The 7201-nt window shown below is 39.1% G+C and overlaps 1 non-coding gene across 1 annotated transcript; it reads left to right on the top strand.

Moving 5' to 3' along the window:
• Positions 1-2061: 2061 nt before the first annotated feature.
• On the top strand, positions 2062-2168 carry LOC141698764 (small nucleolar RNA R71). The gene has a single exon (XR_012565267.1). It is a non-coding gene; the product is annotated as a small nucleolar RNA R71 (small nucleolar RNA).
• Positions 2169-7201: the final 5033 nt, after the last annotated feature.

Below are 7201 nucleotides of genomic sequence, written 5' to 3' on the forward strand. Positions count from 1 at the left end.
CCAAACCTATCAACTGTGTGTGGTACATGAGAGGAACCCTCTGTAAGCACGGAAGGAACCGGCCGGTCACCCTTTAGATTATCATAGATATATTCCAACCCCTTATTCGGGGGTGCACCTAAGAATGCATAACTGAAGTGATCTGGCAGTGGGTTGAGCTAAAGTGTGGGAACTTCTTCAATAGACGGCTCGAGATGTTCCTAAGAAATTTTCAGCTCTGCTAACCCAAGAGAATCGAATGGCATATCCAACTTCCTCTTCCACGGAGGTACATTTAAAACCTGCAGTTGCTCTGCTCCTTCTTCATCTTCAATAACTGATTACCCTATGAAGGCTCTCTCTAAGGTATCTGACTTTGGCAACTGCTCAAGCTCCGAATTCACGACAGAGTCGACCCACTATACTTTAAAGCATTGCTCTTTATCTGTGGGTAACTTCATTGCCTTGAACACACTAAAAGTGACCTTATAATCTTAAACCTTCATCGTAAGCTCTCCTTTTTGTACATCGATCATAGTTCGGCCTGTAGCCAAGAATGGTCTTCCCAAGATAATGGGAATCTTCTCATCTACCTCGAAATCCATTATTACAAAATCTGTAGGGAAGATAAGTTTATCCACCTTAACCAAGACATCCTCCACTATTCCTCGCGGATAAACGATGGAATGATCATCTAGTTGCAATGACATGTATGTCGGTTTCGGATCAGGTAGACCAAGATTCTTGAAGATAGATAAGGTCATCAGATTGATGCTAGCTTCCAAATCAAACAAGCATTTATCGAATGACAAGTTTCCAATAGTGCAAGGAATAGTGAAACTTCCAGGATCTTTAAGCTTCCGAGGCAACTTCTGTTGCAGCACAGCACTACATTCCTCCGTAAGAGCAACAGTCTCTAAGTCATCGAGCTTCACTTTCTGAGAGGGAATTCATTTTATAAAATTCACATATCTAGGCATCTATTCAAGAACTTCAACAAAAGGTATGTTGATGTGAAGTTTCTTGAACACCTCCAGAAACTTAGAAAATTACTTATCCAACTTCTGCTTCTACAGCCTCTTAGGAAAAGGAGGTGGAGGATAGACCTATTTCTCCCCTGTATTAACCTCAGGAGGAGTGTGTTCCACAGTTTTCTTCCTTGGTTCCACCTCGGTATCCTTCAGCACTTCTTCTTCAGCCACAACTTTATCATCTGAAACCTAAGATTTTTCAGGCTCTTCGTCTTGCTGAATTTGGGGGCTTGCGACCTTTCTAGACCTCAAGGTGATGGCGTTCACCTGTTCTTCAACTTCCCTTTTTCCTGGATTGGCTTCTGTATCACTAGGAAGCGTTCCTGGTGGTCGATTCAATAAGGAGTTAGCAATTTGCCCTATTTGATTCTCCAAAGTCTTGATAGAAACAGCCTGGCTTTGGCATATAAGAGCCTGGTTTTGGCACATAAGCCACAATTCCTCCACTTCAGATTTTTCATTCGAAGATAGACCTGCACCTCCATGAGTTTGTTGTTGAAGTTGGAGTTGTTGTCTTGGTGCATATTGCGGTTGTTGAAAACCAACAGGGTTGAATTGCTTTGCTGCATACTACTGATAAGGCCGTTGCATCGCACTATGATTTTTGCTCCAGCTGAAGTTAGGATGATTCTAGTTGTCAGGATGATAAGTGGTTGGAACTGGTTGCTGCGATATCTGAAAGTTGCTCACAAACTGAGCTGATTCACTAGATATAGGGCATTGCTCTGTCGTATACGAACCTGTACACAGCTCACAAATACTGGTTATCTGATTAATACCATAGTTAGCCAGAGAATCGATCTTCATAGGCAACGCCTTTAGTTGAGCAGTGATAGCCGTAGTTGTATCCACTTCCGGAACTCCTGCTACCTTGCCATGTGGCAATCTCTGGGTTGGATACTAATATTCATTAGCAACCATCAGTTCAATTAGACCATAAGCTTCCTCATAGCTCTTTGCCCATAATGCTCCACCTGATGCTGCATCAAGCATAGGTCTAGATTGTGCTCCCAAACCATTGTAAAAATAAATGATGGTCATCCAATCAGGCATATCATAATGAGGATACTTCCTAAGCATCTCCTTGTAGCGTTCCCAAGCTTCACACAGAGTTTCTACCGATTGCTGCGCAAATTGAGTGAGAGCATTCCTCAGTGCAGCTGTCTTCGCCATAAGGAAGAATTTAGTAAGAAACTTCTAAGCAAGATCCTCCCAAGTAGTGATAGAAACAGCTGGCAGAGAGTGTAACCAGCTCTTAGCTTGTCTCTCAAAGATAATGGGAACAGTCTCAGTTTCACCGCATCCTCAGACACACCATTAAACCTGAAGGTGTCACAGATCTCTATGAAATCCCTGATGTGCATAATTGGATCTTCCGTTGGAGAACCCCCAAACTGGACTGAATTCTATATCCATTGAATCATGACAGGCTTGATTTCAAAGGTATTGGCTGCGATCGCTGGCGTGAAAATGCTAGATTGAATGTCATTGATCTTGGGTTGAGAAAAATCCATCAACGCTTTCATTAGTGTTGCTGGATCTCCCATTATAATGAGTACCTGAAACACAACAAGTACACCGTGAAAGTAAAAGAATTCGAGTCAGTAAACTTTAACGACCACTGATGTCAAGCACATAAACTAAAAATTAACACCGAGTCCCCGGCAGTGGCGCCAAAAACTTGTTAGGGCGAAAACACGCGCTAAATTACACGCAAGTATACGCGTTCGCAAGTAGTATAAGATATAAATAACAGATTGAGTTTTGATTAACTAAGAGATTATACTAATTAACATTAACTAAGAATAAAAATGATTGAATTAACTATATGAGACAAATATGGGATTCTAACTTCATTAAATACTTCATTCAAAGTCATTGTTCTTAACCTTAACATGCAATGGTGATGACAACTAATCAGATAACACGAAACTAATAAAAGTCAACTTTCGTTGCACGAATACCCTACTACCAGAAATCCACAAAAGAGATAGAAGCTGAATAGACACCAATTATGTTGAGTACCTATATGTCTATAGAATTTGACGACATAAAGGTTTAATGAGCAAGTTATCTATCGTGATTATATAGGGCAAGTAAGATGGTTAAATTTACCTATGAATCATGCATAACAAATACATGAACCTATGCTAGCATGGCAAGTCTAAATCTCTATATTCACTGTCACTTCAATAGAGTTTAACATGCTATCTTATATGCTAGCTACGCACATAAGACGAATAAGCACAACCAATACTAAAATATCAATCAATCACCACACACCAAGATATTGAACAAATTAAATAGAAATCCATAAGTAAATCCGTTAGAACCCCACAATAACGATTAGGTCATAATTGAACTCATCGTCACCATGGGTTCCAGTGAAAACATGATAATAAACAATATAAGAGTATTAGGGTTCAAAAAAAAATTTGAAAACAAGCATCCAAGTATCAACTATACTAAAGAAAATAAAAGTCTTTTTCTCCGTAACCGTCTTTTGCTCTATAGGTCTTCTTATTGCTCTCCCCTCGCTCCTTCTTATTAAAAACGTGTTTTTATTGATATATATAGGCTCCAGGATGACTAGGATTCTCAAAATCTTCAATTTCAACTAAAATCAGGATTCTGGTGCAGAAACAAGGCGCGAGCGCACTACTTTCACGCGCATCCGCGCTGGAATAGTGATTTCTGGAGCGCGGGTGCGCTGGTTCTGGTGCGGCCGCGCTGGCCTTTGGGAAATCTTCTGACAAAGTTTTCTTTTGGCCGTATCTTGAGTTCTGCTCGTCAGAATTAGGCGATTCAACTGCCCACGCAAAGCTAATAAGATTTTATACAACTTGAGAATGGCATAAGCTTCCAATTATGATCTCTTTTGAGCATATTTCTTTGAAAAACTTCTTTCTTCCTCCAACTACTTCCTGCAATACAATAACACAAAAACACATCAAAAATACCAATAACTTGAGTACAAAACACCAACTTAAGCCTGTAATGAAGTATTCCAAGTAGATATAAAATCCATTCATCAACTATCCAGAGCTGCCTTGATGAGAATAAGGCATCCAGCCATAGAAATAGATTCACTATCCCATGAACATAACTTGTTTTGAACCTTTAACACCAGGGGTCCCAATATCGAATAGAATTATGGGACATTCCCAACATGGTACCCAGGTAATTTATGTTTCCTTCTCCAACTTTGCACCTTAGAATTGAAGCCCAATTCGAGAGATTCTGATTGTCCTCATTGAACCAAAAAAAGACTATTCTTGTGGTAGTTGACCCTAAGGCCCGATAGTAGCTCAAAATATTGTAGCACCTTCCTAACTCCCCTCATTGAGTCATTTGTATTATCCATGAATAATATAACATCATCTGTATACTACAAGTGAGTGACTTTAGAAAGATTTTCTGACCAATTTATTCCATGAAAAATTCCTTTAGAGTTTCCCACCTCTAGAAGTTTAGACAAGACTTATCCAACTAAGTTGAAGAGGAGAGGGGAAAGAGGGTCACCTTGTCAAATTCAAGTCTTAGGGATGAACTCATCAGTTGGACTACCATTAAGAAGGATAGAGATGGATGCAGATTCAAGAATAGATTTGATCCAGTTTATCCATGTATGATTAAAGTTCATGGCTTACAGAGTGTTGATCAAGAAGTTCTAGTTGATACTATCAAAAGCCTTTTCAAAGTCGACCTTAAAAACTGAACCCCTGCATTTCTTCAACTTCAACTTCAACGTAGAGACCACCTCATTTTCCATGAGAATACTGTCTAAGATCTGTCAACCTTGTATGAAAGCAGAATGTTTACCCGATAATAACCAATTTATATGGGGTTTAAGTCTTAGGGCTAGTACTTTAGTCAAAAGTTTCATGGTAGCATTCATGAGGCTGATAGGTCTGAAATATGATGGCTTAGACGCATAAGGGGATTTAGGAGCAAGAGTAATGAAAGACGCATTCATACCTTTGGGGATTGATCCCTTGTACCAGATTTCAGCAAAGAAAGCCATTACATCTCCTTTAATAATATTCCACATTCTTTTGAGGACACCTGCATTAATTCCATCCGGCCCAGGGGCCTTAATAGACTTTGTACTCCAAAGTGCTAACTCAGCCTCCTCGATCTGAAATTCCTTTACCATATCAAGACTGTGGGCATCGAATAATATTTTCAGTATGGAAGGTCCTAGATTAAAAACCAACTCCTTATTTGAGTTCCTAAGCACCTTGTTGAAATGATTCCACATCAGTTTTTTTATCTTTATATGTGCAGTTGCCCTTCTCAGACGTATATCTTACACAGTTGAATTCTCCTATGATAATAATGATATGGTCCTTAAGCTTAGCAATGCAGTAGGATAGGGCACTCCATAAAACTAATTTTTTTGGAGGGTTAAGGGGTGCATAGATTTTAAAACAAATAATCTTAGAATTCGATTTTCTACAGGTGCCCACTATTAGTATCCAATTTTGAGATGAGAAATGGCTCATCACATCCAACCCATCCTTCTTCCAAACTGTAAGAAGCCCACCAGATAACCTTCTTGCTGGAGAGTGCAACCAGCCCATATTACTACCCAAACCTAAATTTAAAATTCACCTAAAATTCCAATTGGCACACTTAGTTTCCTGAACACACAGAATTAATACCTTGGATTCTCTAACCACTATAGAAATATTGGATCTGTTAATATCATTAGAAGCTCCCCTGACATTCCAGCTCAGCACAGATTGCTTAAACATAGAAAGATGACATATTGACATATAACGCAAAACCACTTAATTAAGGTTAAGGTTCTCCCTTATTATCTTCAAAGACTTTTCTTTCTCATGCACCTGAATCAGACCCATTTGTAGTCCAGTATTTAGAATCTCACTAGCTTCATCTCCACCCATTTTGATAGCTAGTGGTTCTCTCATACTAGCTACCAATATTATTTTCCTCCTTCTCTTACTAGGAACCTTAAAATACTTATTTTCTTTATTGTTGGAGACTTTCCTTGGGCGTCCCCTATTACTCTTGATCTTGAGACTAACCATATCTTGTAGAATCAAGGTGTCATTTGAGGTCAAGCCAATTCCATTGTCTACACTTACACCCTCTGAATCAACTTCCACCTCATTGTTCCTATAATCACCTGAACCCATATGATCTCCTGTATCAATAGTAGAAATAAAATCACTTTCTACCCCTCTAGGTAACCAAACAGACCCATTATCTTTCCTAGAATATAAAATTCTCCCGGACCCCCACCCCCACCCCCACCCCCTTCCCTTAATATTTCACCATCTGGGTTAACTTCTGCCTTGTCCACCTCCAACACACCAGTGAAGTAGCTAGGTGTAACAGGATTGACTAAGGAGCCAGAATCTGATTCATTATCAGTACTCCCAACCTCATTGTCCATACAATTATAAGAATTACTACCATTGATCCCAGTATCTAGTTCAGCTTCTGGAACAGTATTTTCTAAATTAGTCATATTCTCCACCAATAGTGTAGAACAATTATTCTGTAGAGTATCACAAACCCTTACCTCATCTTCAGAAGATTTGGAAAATAAAATGAAGAAATATTTATTATCATTAAATCTATCTAGAGGGCTGCACTCAATTATAGAAATTTTATATATGAACTCCCCTAGGTTACCTCCACCCAAAATCTTTTATTGAAGTTTAGCTCGTTCCAAACAATATTCTCCGCCTTATCAAAAGTAATGCTCATGTAGTCAATATCCAAATCCTCTAGGCTATTAATATCGGGGAAATGAGTAATAAATTTCCTACTGGATAGCCCTCAAACTATCACATCCTTAAACCCAAGCCCTTTTAGATACATAGACACACATTCTACATATTCGATGTTCACATTGTGCAACAAAAGGCTTGTTTCAAGTTCTTTAACAAAAGTTTTATTCAACCCCATAGTAATCACTACTCCCTTAGATCCTACCCCATCTTTATCAATCTTATGATCACTTCCTTTGCTTGTTTCTACCATTCCACTCATCGCACACCTCCATGACTATCATCCTCCAAACTAATTTCAGGGCAATATGCCTGAAGCTCATAGTTTGTATCCTTCTTTTGAGGAGGTGTTTCCTCATGCCTTACTCCATCATCCCTTGGTTTCGCCAAAGACAAGAACAATCTTCTACCCATAAAGATTTTTCCATT

This window comes from Apium graveolens, chromosome 11 (genome assembly GCF_009905375.1).
Source record: "Apium graveolens cultivar Ventura chromosome 11, ASM990537v1, whole genome shotgun sequence".
Lineage (NCBI taxonomy): Eukaryota > Viridiplantae > Streptophyta > Magnoliopsida > Apiales > Apiaceae > Apium > Apium graveolens.